The sequence below is a fragment of the Pinus tabuliformis genome, chromosome X, assembly GCF_031772625.1.
Source record: "Pinus tabuliformis cultivar Carrire ecotype Pingquan chromosome X, CPIR1, whole genome shotgun sequence".
Taxonomy (NCBI): domain Eukaryota; kingdom Viridiplantae; phylum Streptophyta; class Pinopsida; order Pinales; family Pinaceae; genus Pinus; species Pinus tabuliformis.
This window is the reverse complement of record NC_142308.1, coordinates 1,349,630,064-1,349,646,374: the sequence shown is the minus strand read 5'-3', so window position 1 is coordinate 1,349,646,374 and position 16,311 is coordinate 1,349,630,064. Positions and strand designations below refer to the sequence as shown.

General features: G+C 37.1%; 1 pseudogene; it reads right to left on the bottom strand.

Annotated features, from left to right (window-relative positions):
- The window catches only part of LOC149145074 (adenine nucleotide transporter BT1, chloroplastic/mitochondrial-like), a 37,429-nt pseudogene extending 24,274 nt beyond the window's left edge, over positions 1–13,155 (bottom strand).
- Positions 13,156–16,311: the final 3,156 nt, after the last annotated feature.

Here is a 16,311-nt window from a genome sequence, read left to right as displayed (position 1 = left end):
CGCTAAATATTCTGAGGGCTTGCATAGAGGCCAAGACCGTAAAGGGTATGTTGGTCACATCGTCTGTATCCACGCTTATGGAAGGAGCAGAATCAGTGCATTGATGAAACCCATTAGATGTGTATTTCCTTACTGGATAGATACATAACTAGTCTCGAGAGCCACCACACAGTAAATCGAACCCAGAAAGCCCAAGTGCAATATTTGCAAAGGAAATGCGTAACTCAAAAAATGTCATTTTGTAAACACGTTTTCTGGCCAAATTAAAGCTAATCTCAAAAAAATAAAATGCGTGTTTTTCTCAAAACGGGGTCAATTATAAAACCCAAGCACGATGTTCTCAAATTCGTAACCAATTAGGAGATATTTCGAGTTCTTTAGAGCTTTATTTTCCAGGTTACATGGAAAAACGGTTTTGAAATCCTGCAAATCATTGAAACAAATCCAGTTTGATTGAGTCCATGAGAAAGACGTCATGGTGTTGAAGGAGAGCAGCTAAAAAAAAGGTTACGAATTTTATGCGTAGTGCCAGCGCTTGGCTCCGGAATATGCTGCTGCTACAAAGTCAAAACCACGTACCAGTGCTGCTATCGAGTCAAAACAACGTATCGGCTCAGATATTCACTTTCAATGCTTTGAATTTTCGTTTTCAACCATGGCAAATTTCGTATTAACTTTTTTTTGTATATGTATATTTTGATGTTAGTGGAATGTTGTTTTAATGTTTTATATGTATAAATTTTGTTATTTTTATTTTTATTTTTAAAAGTGTATATATATGTTTATATAATATTTGATTTTATCATTTTTTTTTTTTTTTTTTTAATGAAGTGTTTTTATAACATTTGTACATTTATAGGTTTTGTTATGATTTTTGTTATGTTTGTTTGAATATATGTTTTTCTCTGGTTATGTTTTTCTTTGGTGTACATCTATTTTACTTTTTAGTTTTATAAATATTTCATTAATTTTTAAATTGCGTGTTTTATTATTTTTTTTAAGAAAATTGCCATGGAAAATTGTCATAAAAAATTTGATATAAAATTCATTTAGTGACTAGAGCAAACTGATAAAAGGTTGTTGTGATGGTCCACTCAAACACATCTGTCGAAGCAAAAAAATAAAAAATAAAAAAATAAAAAAATTATATATATATATATATATATATATATATTTTCTCTGTAAAACTAGCTAAACTTTCAAATTATATGTACAAAAAACTTTACAAACAGAAAGACATGTCTTCCAGGGCCTGCAGAAGCATCCTGGGAACCTTGACTGTAGACTTGAAAGCTCCCTCGTAGGGGCAGCATCGACAAGACTTCTCATAACTTCTCATGACAACAAAAGCCCCCACCCAGGGGCAAAATCTATCAGAAACTCTGGGGAATAACATTACCTAGACCAAACATATGACTGCCCACGCAGGGGCTAGCTTCTGAGAGCGCATGATAGCCATGGCGATTAATGCATTTACTGTAACCCCACATAGACCTAACAGAAGTGAGACTAAACCAAAGACCAGACAAATTTGAACATAACAGAGACACAAGTAACGACTGCCAGCAAACATAACCGAATGACAAAATCAGAATACCCGTGGAAGCCTTAATCCTGGAGTCGGGCGGTGGATGGAAGGCAGGCTGCCAGATGTTCTTCCGCCTCGTCACAGAGGCTTTTGTCTTCGACCACGTGCGCCCACCCGTCACCTTCTTCACGTCCTTCCCACATTTTCCTCCATACCTCTTCGTCGACGCCTGGAGGGGCTAGCCCCAATGGAGGTGAGAGGGCATGCGAATTTTGGTCCTCCTTGCCTCCGGCTTCAGACGATGGTGGCTCAGTTTCAGTGACCTCTTCCACAGCCGGTTCTTCTCCAACTTCAATTTCCTTTCCAGAGCCTTCCATTGGCATCTCCGTCGTGCCGTCTCCAACATCAATTTCCTTTCCAGAGTCTTCCATTGGCATCTCCAATGTGCCCTGAGGATTTCCATCCTCAATTCCTTCCGGAATTCTGGTGAATAAGACTGAAATGTGGGCATTGACCCCTGCAATGTCTGCAGAGTTGCCCAGAGTGAATACCACAAAGCCAAAGGCTGGAAGCACCGGCTTCCCTTCGCTGGAACTCCCAACCTCCATGAATTGTCTAATGGGGAGCTGGGTTGCTCGGGCTCGTCGATGACAGTAACATCAACAACAATGATGATGCTCATCTGCTGCAGGGGCTCGTGAGCAGGAGCCTCTCCATGGTCCCCTTCTGCTGGGCTGTCGTTCTCGTACCTTAACCATGGTGTCCCTAATGCCTCCTCTGATTGCCTGAGAATGAACTTGAACTCGGTAGCAGTGCCAATACCTTCCCTTTTTGTCCTCTGGTGCACAGAACTCAGATTGAATTCTCCCTCTTGGTTCCAGACCATTCCATTTTCCCAATTGTCGTTGGTGGTATGCCAATTGCCTTCCTCTCTCGGACCAGCGGCAAGGATGGCCACAGAGACAGGCTTCAGCTGAGCCGCGGGGTGATGAAATCTCCACCGGCCTGAACTCACTGTGCTTTTGCACCCTCCAGTACTCGGCAGACCAATATTCCCTGCTCGACACATTAAGCTCCTCATATTCTGTTTCATTCCCTCGTTGCAGGCGCTCCATAACTGCGCTCTGCTCCTCCATCTACCTCTTTCCTCAGCCATCAATGGCATTAACTGCTGCATTGCGCGGATGAGGAGATAGAAAGCCAGATGACGGCCTCCTTCAAGGAGCCGTGGGTTTAACACGGGGTGGCACATGCTGGGCATGTGGCCCGCCCCTTCTCCGCACGTCAGCACCCGCATCTGGGGTATATATATATATATATATATATATAATAATAATAATAAAATATTCTATTTGCTAATTTTTCTGGAAAAGGTATTGTTCAATTTGAAGATTGGACTGGTTATCTGTTCATAACAAAAATGCATAGATGTGTGTACTTAACTGTCTGTTCAGGATTTTAGCTACAAAAACTGTACAATTCTGCAGCTGAAAAACAATTCTGCAGCTCTATATCTAACTCAATGATCTATTTGTCAACAATGCATTCTAATTAGAAAATCATGATCAAAATTTATTGGATTTGTCTAATGATTATGTTTTCAAGCATGATGCAATAAAGAAGAAGAACTATAAAGGCGCTTTAACTGGGGGATCAATTGATGAATTTTTTTATTGAGGATTGTTTTGTAGGAATCATTAAGCATTCGCGAATAATATTTCTTTATCTTTCTGAAATGCTATGATTCAAACATAAATTGAGGAAATTATTTCATTTTAGAAATTAGATTTATTATCACAATTGTGAAATTGGACTAACCATTTGAAACGAAAACACGTCATGAACCTGTCAATTATGCAAAAATTTTCGTACGTACCTAGAGAAATTGATCACTTCTCTTTGAACACACTTACGTTTGTTGCAATGTTAGTGCTATGTTTATTTTCAGGTTCCAAGGAAATCAGAGAATTGAAGGAAGCCAATTATGTATGACTGGTTTTCTACGACCAATTTCAAGAAACATGAACCAATTAAATCCATTTCTATCACTCAAAAATGCCAACATTTTTCCTCTCCAAACTCACAATCTATCCAAGCATTTTTGCTAGCATCATCATCACCATTTTCCTTGCAAAGAGTCGCATGTTTCCTCCACATTTTCCATTCACATTATTCTTAATTTCCATTCATAAGTGTATTCAGCTCACTTACATGTTGATTTGTCCTTTTGCTTTCTGTTCACTTGTTTACCCACCTATCATTTTCCTTTCCATTAAATAAATCTCGATCCACTGCAAAATTTTCCATCCATGGTCCTTCCAAAATCATTATTCCATATTCGTGTTAGATGATGGGGGATTCATAATGCCTCCCTTCTAATAGGTCTTGGCCTATCGACATCACCACATTATCTAAATTCAGGGCTAGAGTCTTTATTAGTACCTTGAGGCTTGTATGCATCAATGACAAGTTTTCTTGCCGACAATCATGGGAATACATCAATGTCCCTTGAGCGTTGGATTTTACAAGTGGCTAGACATTAGCTCATCTATTCGCACATTGCAAGATGTACTTAGGTACCCTGGAACTCGTTGACATTAATGGCGAGTTTGCCTCACATTGGTTAAGGACATTCATCAATGGCCGGTAATTCAATGACTTCTCTTCATGCTCACCAACAACACATTTATTCACATGATTATAATTGTACCATCGGGTTTTGTAGCAGGTGAAGACTATATCATTTCAGCATTTTGCAGCAAATACAACAGATTTAGCAGCAACAATAAAGACTCCACTTTCACCACCTCATCCACCATTTATGCAACCAAGAAGTAGATGAAATTCTACATTCTATTCCATGATCCAGTAGCAGCTACAACTTCTCTACATATGCATAGTTTGTCCACTTCTTAGGTAAGTAAAGGTATGTTCTTTTATAACTTTTAATCATAGAATTCTTTGAATACTGAAATTATAATTTTTGGAAAATACTTAACCATATTTCCTTTCTCATTTGAAAAAAAAAATGTAAATACCTTTAGTTGAGGGGAGGGGGGCGGGTAGGAACATCCATTTATGATTACTCTTCATAATCACTTCATTTCATCCTAACATACTTTTCCTAATCCCTATGATTGCATTAGGGTTCAAAAGTTATGTGATTTGCAAATAATGCCTAAATTATGAGCATATTATATGGCTGATTTAAAGATGCATTCTTAAACATGTTGAATAACTATTGCTGCAGCAAATAGAAACAAGGTATTGATACACAATAACCAATACCAATTAAGAATTGATTGTCACACAAGAACCAACCAAACATGTTGCAATTCAATGTATGACAAGGAATACTTTGCAAAAATAAATGAAATTGTCAAATGCAAAGTTCAAGGACAATTGATATAAGGCAAACTCATTCAAAAGAAAATCATGATTAAGCAATGCAGTAGATTGCATGAGAACATGAAATAACGTCAGTTGGGGGGTATGTAGAGTCTCCAAAATGTATTCAAAATATCATCCACTTTCACCTTTATCGCCACCATTTCACTCACATGTCGCAACTCCATAGCCATATAATCTTTCATTAGCCTCCATTTTCATAATTATATGGGTTACCTTTGTGTTTTCCAAAAGATAATGATTTCTAGTATTATAAGTGAATTAAATGGTTAAAACTTAGAAAAATGACATATACTTGCTAATACTTAAAAGTGGCTTGAGTTTCATGACTTGTGTAGGTCATTTGGAAGCTTCCAAGGCACCCTTATGCGGCCTCGAATGCTCAAATTCGAATTCCCTTCAAGATATGGAAGAAGATTTAGATAAATATCAAAGAAGATATGTGTCTCATCATTACCTATTTGAGTTGTAACTCTATGAGATTTTTTAGGGATCTAGGGAGTGAATAATGGACCTCCATTAATGATGTAGTTTCTTATATTTTTGTATAAATAGGAGAGTCTTTTCATTTCAAAGGCATTTGTAAAGTTGGGGAAATGTTCATGTTTTGAATATAGAATTTGGATTTGACACCATGCTCATGAGTGATGTTCACTTTGATTTGGTTATGCTTGCATTTGGAGCCTCTCAACTTTCCATCTCTCATGCTTTTGGATTGGCCACCTACAATGTGTGAGATTTTTTTTTTAAGATTTATTGTTCTTCATAGATTAAGATTTATTTCTTTCATATCCTTTCCAATGTGAGAGGTTAAGGGTGATTGTTTTTATTTGCTTTCTACCTAGAAGTTAAGACAATTGTTTTTATTTGCTTTCATACATTTTCTTGTGTAAGAGGATAAGAGTATTTGTTTTCATTTGCTTTCTACCTAGAGGTTAAGAGCAATTGTTTTTATCTGCTTTCTACCTAGAAGTTAAGAGCAATTGTTTTTATTTGCTTTCATATCTATTCCTGTGTGAGAGGTTAAGAATGATTGTTTTTGCTTTCATTTCTGAAAGAGTGGTGTGTTGTTCAATTCTGCAAGATTTAAAGATTAAGATTTCAATTTCGCGCCCTGTACTATAATTGTACTATAATTTCTTTGGAATTGATTGTTGAATTAGAATAGTTGAATTTGGTTTGTCATTATTTGGTTTCGTAGTTAGGTCGATCTAAATTGAAAGTTAATTTCTAGCATATATAGTGCACACACGCTTTGCAAGTTTTACGAAACCCTCGGGTTGACAATTAAATGATAGGTAATTAATTTGCCTCAATATTTTGGCGTCGTTGCCGAGGACGTGTGCATAGGAACTAGCTTTCAGTTTAGAGTTCATATTTTTTTCAGCGCTTTTTTCTAGATGCAAGATTAAAGCATGTAGATGGATGAATGATTTAGCTGCGTATCATTGTTATAAAAAAAATATAAAAATATTTTGATCTAACCATTTATGGATGAAAGATCTAGAATGCAAATTAAACATTCTTTGGAGCACAAAGACTACATTGAGGAATGGTATCGAAAAGCGATTACGCCATGACATTCATCCATCCTTCAAAGATCTTTGCGACAAATCTAAAGGTCAAAATGACTTTTCATGTCCTCATACACAATCAAGTACATTTCACAAATTTGGATATGAACATTTTAGAAAGTTTAATCCTTAAATGGCTCCATTGGAAACATTCAGATATATATATATATATATATATATATATATATATATAGTAAGTAGATAAATTAGGAAAATAAAATCAAGCTTGATTGCATTTTTTAAAGTTTATTTAGACTTTAAAATCTTTTAAAATTTTATTTATTTTCTTGCATTTTTCATTAACATCATAAATATTTTCAATAAAAAATTGATGTTTTGATTTTAAATAATTAAAAAATAAAAAATCATGTTAGATTTTAATTAAAAAAGAAAATTAGGTTTTTTTTTCAATAATAAAAAAAATTCTTCATGATTTTTATTAAGGAAAATGTAATTTTTATTAATAAAAATTATCAATTTTTTAAAGAGAATTGACAAATGGACAAATTGATAATTGGCTCTCGTACGACGTGTAAAGAAAAAAATTGTGTTAGCTTGGAATCCAAAATTCAAAAATCCATCCTAATAAAAATAAATAAAAAAATAAAATCCTTCTCGACGAGGCTCTGGTTTGTGCAACGTAGCTAAAAAACAGTTCTAAATTGTAATATTATTTGCATGTGTTCTGAACTGTATCATACGAGCTAGCTGGTCTGGTCGTTCACACCAAAGAGGGGTCGAATTAGATTGGTAGGGTGGTTTTGTTCTGATCCAACTGCTTTGGTAGGTTCAGCTAGCCAGATTGACTGGTTATGGTTTGTAGTGACCTTCAAAACGCTGTGTCCTGTTCTTCAACGCCATTTTCCTCCAGATCTTGGTTCGACACTTGCTTGTTGACAACCCTGTTTTCAGGTTCCAATACATTCATTTTGAAGCCTTAGTTGCCTGAAATTGAGAACCATTAATTATTTCTATAAAAATTCACAATTTCAGAAATAAGAATCGAAGCTACCATAATCTGTTTGAAGAATAACAGTCGAACCAGAAGCTGGGGAGAAGTTGATCAAGCTCTTCACAGTGGATCTACTAGACGGTAGTTTCGTGGCTTCCATTCATGGCTTTGATGAAGTTTTTCATGTGGCCAGTCCTATCGACTTCGTCCCTAAAGATCCCAGGTAAGTAACTTGGCCGCTTCAATTTTTCCAAACAAGATGTTGTTCACATATATGCATTTAAGTATTAATACTTAGAAACTTGAAATTATTGTTGTGTAAAACGATGTCATCTAGCCGGAAGTTGACATAATGCTAAATGTTCTGAGGGCTTGCACAGAGGCTAAGACCATAAAGGGTATGTTGGTCACATCGTTTGTATCCACGCTTATGGAAGGAGCAGAATCAGTGCATTGATGAAACCCATTAGATTTGTATCTCCTTATTGGATATATACATAACTAGTATCTGGAGCCACCACACAACAAATCAAACCAAGAAAGCCCAAGTGCAATACTTGCAAAGGAAATGCGTAATAACTCAAAAAATGTCATTTTTTAAACATGTTTTCTGGCCAAATTGATAGCTAATCTTAGAAAAATAAAACGTGGGTTTTTCTCCGAATGGGGTCAATTATAAAACCCAAGCACGATTTTCTCAAATTCGTAACCAATTGGGAGATATTCCAGGTTCTTTAGAGCTTTATTTTTCAGGTTACGGGGAAAAACGATTTTGAAATCCTGCAAATCATTGAAACAAATCCAGCTTGATTGAGTCCATGCGAAAGACGTCTTGGTGTTGAAGGAGAGTAGCTTCAAAAAAAACGGTTACGAATTTTATGTGTAGTGCCAGCACTTGGCTCCCGAATATGCTACTGATACCGAGTCAAAACCACGTACCAGTGCTGCTACCGAGTCAAAACCACGTATCAGTTCAGATATTCACTTTCAATGCTTTGAATTTTCATTTTCAACCATGGCAAATTTCGTATTAACTTTTTTTTGTATATGTATATTTTGATGTTAGTGGAATGTTTTTTTAACGTTTTATATGTATAAATTTTGTCATTTTTATTTTTATTTTTAAAAGTGTATATATATGTTTATATAATATTTGTTTTTATTTTTTTTAATGAAGTGTTTTTATAACATTTGTACATTTATAGGTTTTGTTATGATTTTTGTTATGTTTGTTTGTATATATGTTTTTCTTTTGTGTATATGTATTTTACTTTTTAGTTTTGTATATATTTCATTAATTTTTAGATTGCGTGTTTTATTTATTTTTAGTAAAATTTCCATAAAAAAAATTGATGTGAAATTCATTTAGTGACTGGAGCAAATTAAGAAAAAGTTGTTCTTATGGTCCACTCAAACGCACATGTCGAAGCAATAAATAAATAAATATATATATATATATATAGAGAGAGAGAGAGAGAGAGATAAAGAATAAATAAATTAAAAATTAAAAAAAAAATGTTCTATTTGCTAATTTTTCTCAAAGAGGTATTGATCAATTTGAAGATTGGACTGGTTATTTGTTCATAACAAAAATGCATAGATGTGTGTACTTAACTGTTTGTTCAGGATTTTAACTACAGAAACTGCACAATTCTGCATCTTAAAAACAATTATGCAGCGCTGTATTTAACTCAATGATCTATTTGTCAACAATGCATTCTAATCAGAAAATCATGATCAAATTTATTGGATTTGTCTAATGATTATGTTTTCAAGCATGATGCAGGAAAGAAGGAACTATAAAGGCGCTTTATCTGAAGGATCAATTGATGAATCTTTTTTTGAGGATTGTTTTGCAGGAATCATTAAGCATTCACGAATAATATTTCTTTATCTTTCTGAAATGCTATGATTCAAACATAAATTAAGGAAATTATTTCCTTTTAGAAATTGGATTTATTATCACAATTGCGAAATTGGACTAACCATTTGAAACGAAAACACGTCATGAACCTTTCAATATGCAAATTTTTCGTATGTACCTAAAGAAATTGATCACTTCTCTTTGAACACACTTACTTTTGTTGCAATGTTAGTGCCATGTTTATTTTCAGGTTCCAGGGCAATCAGAGAATTGAAGGAAGCCAATTATGCATGATTGGTTTTCTACGACCAATTTCAAGAAACATGAACCAATTAAATCCATTTCTATCATTCATAAATGCCATCATTTTTCCTCTCCAAACTCACAAGCTATCCAAGCATTTTTGCTAAGCATCGTCATCACCATTTTCCTTGCAAAGAGTCACATGTTTCCTCCACATTTTCCATTTACATTTTCCATTCACATTTTTCTTAATTTCCATTCATAGAGACATTCAACTCACTTACATGTTGATTTGTCCTTTTTCTTTCCGTTTGCTTATTTACCCTCTTGTCATTTTCATTTCCATTAAATAAACCTTGATCCACTGCAAAATTTTCCATCCATAGTCCTTCCAAAATCATTATTCCATACTCGCGTTAGATGATGGGGGATTCATAATGCCTCCCTTCTAACAAGTCTTGGCCTATCGACATCAACACATTATCTAGGTTTAGGGCTAGAGTCTTTATTAGTACCTTGAGGCTTGTATGCATCAATGACAAGTTCTCTCGCCGAAAATCATGGGAATACATCAATGTCCCTTGAGTGTTGGATCTTGCAAGTGGCTCGACATCAGCTCATCTATCCGCACTTCGCAAGATGTACTTAGGTACCTTGGCACTCGTTGACATTAATGGCGAGTTTGCCTCGCATTGTTTAACGACATTCATCAATGGTCGGTGATCCAATGAATTCTCTTCATGCTCGACAACAACACATTTATTCGCATGATTAGAATTGTACCATCGAGTTTTGCAGCAGGTGAAGGCTATATCATTTCAGCATTTTGCCGCAGATACAACAAATTTAACAGCGGAAATAAAGACTCCACTTTCACCACCTCATCCACCATTTATGCAACCAAGAAGCAGATGAAATTCTACATTATATTCCATGATCCATCAGCAGCTACAACTTCTCTACATATGCATAGTTTGTCCACTTCCTAGGTAAGTAAAGGTATGTTCTTTTATAGATTTTAATCATAGAATTCCTTGAATACTGAAATTATAATTTTCGTAAAATACTTCACCATGTTTCCTTTCTCATTTGAAAAAAAAAACTGTAAACACCTTTAGTTTGGGGGGGGGGGGGGGGTCGGACATCCATTTATGATTACTCTTCATAATCACTTCATTTCATCATAACATACTTTTCCTAATCACTATGATTGCACTATGGTTCAAAAGTTATGTGATTTGAAAATAATGCCTAAATGATGAGCATATTATATGGCTAATTTAAAGATGCATTCTTAAATATGTTCAATAAATATTGTTGCAACAAAAAGAAACAAGGTATTGATACACAAGAACCAATACCAATTAAGATTTGATTGTCATGCAAGAACCAACCAAACATGTTGCAATTCAATGTATGATAAGGAATACTCTGCAAAAATAAATTAAATTGTTAAAAGCAAAGTTCAAGGACAATTGATATAAGGAAAGCTCATTCAAAAGAAAATCATGATTAAGCAATGAAGTAGATTGCATGAGAACATGCAATAACGTCAGTTGGGGGGTATGTAGAGTCTCCACAATGTATTCAAAATATCATCCACTTTCACCTTTATCGCCACCATTTCACTCACATGTCGCAACTCCATAGCCATATAATCTTTCATTAGCCTCCATTTTCATAATTATATGGGTTACCTTTGTGTTTTCCAAAAGATAATGATTTCTAGTATTATAAGTGAATTAAATGGTTAAAACTTAGAAAAATGACATATACTTGCTAATACTTAAAAGTGGCTTGAGTTTCATGACATGTGTAGGTCATTTGGAAGCTTCCAAGGCACCCTTATGCGGCCTCGAATGCTCAATTTCGAATTCCCTTCAAGATATGGAAGAAGATTTAGATAAAGATCAAAGAAGATATGTGTCTCATCATTACCTATTTGAGTTGTAACTCTATGAGATTTTTTAGGGATCTAGGGAGAGAATAATGGACCTCCATTAATGATGTAGTTTCTTATATTTTTGTATAAATAGGAGAGTCTTTTCATTTCAAAGGCATTTGTAAAGTTGGGGAAATGTTCATGTTTTGAATATAGAATTTGGATTTGACACCATGCTCATGAGTGATGTTCACTTTGATTTGGTTATGCTTGCATTTGGAGCCTCTCAACTTTCCATCTCTCATGCTTTTGGATTGGCCACCTACAATGTGTGAGATTTTTTTTTTAAGATTTATTGTTCTTCATAGATTAAGATTTATTTCTTTCATATCCTTTCCAATGTGAGAGGTTAAGGGTGATTGTTTTTATTTGCTTTCTACCTAGAAGTTAAGACAATTGTTTTTATTTGCTTTCATACATTTTCTTGTGTAATAGGATAAGAGTATTTGTTTTTATTTGCTTTCTACCTAGAGGTTAAGAGCAACTGTTTTTATCTGCTTTCTACCTAGAAGTTAAGAGCAATTGTTTTTATTTGCTTTCATATCTATTCCTGTGTGAGAGGTTAAGAATGATTGTTTTTGCTTTCATTTCTGAAAGAGTGGTGTGTTGTTCAATTCTGCAAGATTTAAAGATTAAGATTTCAATTTCGCGCCCTGTACTATAATTTCTTTGGAATTGATTGTTGAATTAGAATAGTTGAATTTGGTTTGTCATTATTTGGTTTCGTAGTTAGGTCGATCTAAATTGAAAGTTAATTTCTAGCATATATAGTGCACACATGCTTCGAAAATTTTACAAAACCCCCGGGTTGACAATTAAATTATAGGTAATTAATTTGCCTCAACAAACCCCTATAAAGTCCTTGTGGACCTTCTTCCTAGATGTTTTTAAGAAATGCATCTACAAAATTATCATAGATGCCTCTATGAATGGTCATTCGAGTCTTTAACAACTCCAGAGGATATGTACATAATGTATAGCACACTCCTACAACTGATCGAGCAACAGGGAAGATAGAAAAAGGAATACGAGGTGGTTCCCCTGTTTAGAGGTCAAGAACTTATTCACTATTTCGTATGCAAAAAGCTCAATGGCTTTGTTGTGGGAAACTCTGATGAAATTAACATGGTTTCACCTAAACAAACCCTGACAACACCTGTTTTGCATGATATGATTAAATACCTCAGTCATTGATTTCCCGTTGTTGCCCACCATCAAATGGGTTCTTATAGTCTCAAGAGGAGTGACCACAGTTCCGGAAACGATCCCCGGAATGGCTCCACTAAGAAGCCCCTTCAAGGAAGCATTTCCCACCCTTAACTTCAAGCCCCGTCTCTTAACCTTCTTCTTTAACCTCTGCCCCTCTTCCTCGGCCTCCACGGAAACAATCTATGCCTGAAGAATCATGGCCTTGGAGCCAAATTCCCCCCGATGGATGGTAAATACTTTTCGCTACGGCCGAAGCCAAGGTCCTTCGTCCCCTGGGCAATGGAAGAGAGTTCCACTACAGTGATCAACCTTCGAATCTGGTGCTACCCATCATCTCATGAATTGGGAGGGGGAGGTATTATGAACCCAACGCCCATCTGCCTCATGCTCGCAAACAACCCAAGGGGCATCACACTCGAGGGAAACAACTTCCATTGCAAACTCACTATATTAACGGTTCGATTACTGCTTGTTGCTCTTAGCGCCCATTTCCTGTTCGTGTCCTCTCACTTACCTATTTGCCTTCAACAAATACTCATGGACTAACTCTGAACCTACGACCTGTGTTGTCGAATAATAATACAATATGGGGAGCTCCAGAAATTGGACGCGAGGCAAATCTGAGACTCCACGTGGCTCCTTCTTCTAGCTATCTATGGCGGCTTGGTGTTCTCGGCCTTAATCGATTCACAAGCTGTACTGGAAGTTGAGACGAAATCTTAAGGATGAGCATCATAAACAAGAAATATATGTCCACATGTCATATTTTAATAGGATGAAGGACGACGAAATGTAAGCTCACCGATTTGTTGAAGTGAACATGTTTGCACATGAAAGACTATAGAGAGAATGTCTTAGGCGTAGTTAAGTTTTTAATAGTATTGAATTTATTTTTTAATAAAAAATACAAATCAATGAAAAATTAAAACAACAATTTTTTAACGAAATTCCAATGCAAATTATATATATTTTTAAAATAAATTATTTAAAATAATATTCCTAAATTGTTTTTTAAAAAATAGAGCATAAATAAAGTCAGATCTTTCTTTATTTAAAAAGTTTGCTTGCATTCCCCGATCAGGGCGCGAGCCGACCCTATTGGGCTTGTCCTGGCCCAACGATTAATGCAAATCCAATAGATCGTTCCAACAACCATCCGCATATATGCCGCACTTGGAGAGGTGGCGATGTGCATGCGATGTTTAATGCCCCAACTCGAAAGCTACATAGGTATTAGGACATTTGGAGCTGTGAGAACTCTATCCGACTTGTTGAGTAAGGTAGTCTATGAACTCACACTCCTATGGATCTCATTTAAGAGGGTGATTCTGGGCAGCTGGTGGTCGTTGTCTTCTCTAGGTTATGGCAACGTTCACTGGTATGTTTCTGGTCTTAACTTAGCACCTTTTGTTTGTATGGAGCAATCTATTCAACCTTTGACCGATGAAATGTATGGGTCTGTGCTTTGGGGGGATGGGAATTGGAAGTGCCACAGGCATGGCCTTGTCGGGTTTTTGGTTGGGTTTGAGTCCATTGTCTTGTTCATCCTAGTTTCTCTCGAGTATGGAATTTGGTTGTCTCGCATGGGTGGTAAAGGGTTCAAGATGTGGATGTCCCCCATACTTGGGCAAGAAAGAGGCGAGAGGGGTTGGGGTCTGCGAAGATTTTTTTTTGGTTCCAGTGTATTTAGGCTTTGGGTGAGCTCGAAGTCGAGTTGCAGGTTCATGTAACTCCCGTTATATCCTCTAGTGGCAGAGGGGCAAAGGTAGAAGAATCTTGATGGTCCATTTCCAGTCAGTCTGGTCTTATGGAATAGAATCTACTGGGTTGGGAATTTTTGTTTAGCTAGAGGTCAATTTTGGTTTCAAGTTGGTTATGGATTGATGTCTGTCCCCATAAGCTAGTTTCTGAGCCTGGGGGTTTGATTTCAGTGGCCCGGGTTCTCTGTATGGAGTCTTGTCAGAAGGGGTTTGGTGGGCTACGGGCTCAGTGTAATTGTTGGCTCGTTTGAATTTTTAATTCTCGGTATGATGTTCGATTGGTGAAGTTGATAAGCTGTGGGACGTGTCGGTATAATTCTGAGAGTTTGAACATGGTTGGCATGGCCAGTCCATTCAGGCTCTGTAATGGGAAAAGGAAGATGAATGGAAACAATGGCACCCTTATCCTGTGTTGGCAGGCAGTTGATAGCAAAATGTGGAGCGGGTTCCTTACTTGGCTGGTTTCGTTTGAATTTGATTTAACAGGTCTGCAATGTGGGAGCGACCCTTAGCAACATCAAGCACCCAGGCTGTGACCCTGCTCTGGTTGTTACTTAGAGTTGGGAAAAGAAAGTATTTGTTAGGCTACAGGAAAAGCATCGCTGGTACAAGAAATAATGTTGTGGGGGTCCCCCGATCGGGGTGATAATGGCAGCGATCAGGGCAATTAATATGAAACGGGCGAGGGATGATGACGAGGCAAATGGGATTTGGGTAATGATGAAGGTGGACAGAAAGATCAGCAGAAAGGATATTATTCCAAGAAGGAGCTGCGATGAAGTAATGAAAGACGAAGTTGGTGGAGATAGTGCTGCAGAGATTGGACGTGGGTACGATGGCACAGAAGGAGGACGTAGAGAGGTGGGCGGTCATGAAAACGGCAGGTGGCAGAAGAATCTGGAGAAGAGAAATGAGGAGAAATGGCGGAGGAGAAATCATAAAGGAGGGAGGAGGGGCAAAGGAAGGAGTCCGTTTAACGAAATCTCAGAGAGTTCGCAAAGAGACAGGGTGGTGAAAACTCTAGTTAGGTCCACAGAAAGGTAGAGGAGGCAGAGAGAACAACCAAGCAGCGCCGAAAGGAGGAAACAAATGGCTACAAGGAGAAGAATGAGAAACGAAGCGGATGAGGAGAGCAGAGGCAGGAAAAGTCCGGAAAAGAAAGGGAAAAGAATCGATGCTGGGGAAACTACAGAGCAGTATCAGACAGTTCAGGACGAGACCGAGGACGAAGTGGAAATGTTTGATTCTGACCAAGACAGATCTGAGCAACCAAGAAAGAGTGTATGGAAGGACGAGAGGCAATCAAAGGACAAACCACAGGAAGAAAGGAAGTATGGAGATAGGAGAGGCAAAGGGCGAGAGGAGGGAGGCGACCTTGGGAGCACTTCGGGTATGAAAGGTCTGGGAGGCAGAGGAAATTATGTGACTAGAGGAAGAGCAGGACGGGGACGAGGCCGATGCAGTATAGGAATAGGATGGTCGGAAGGGAAACGGGAGAAATGCGAATCATTATCGGCAAGAAGATATAGAAAAATGTTGAAGAAGAGGATACAGTACGCAGAACAAGCCTACAGTGAAAACACTAATGAGGATATCAGAAGAATAATACAACAATTGGAGGAAGAAGCTACCCAAGGTCAGTCAGAATCAGAAATGGAAGATTGGGAATACCTGCTACCGGATCCAGGGAATACCAGAGGGCGCATGACACTGTATAAACAAGCCTTGCATGTATACTGGGTTATGAAAAGGTTGTTGGCTAAGGCTATGGAGCAGGTTTCCATGGAGATGGCTGAACTGGCCCAGGGAATTCCTAATTTGAAGAAAGAAA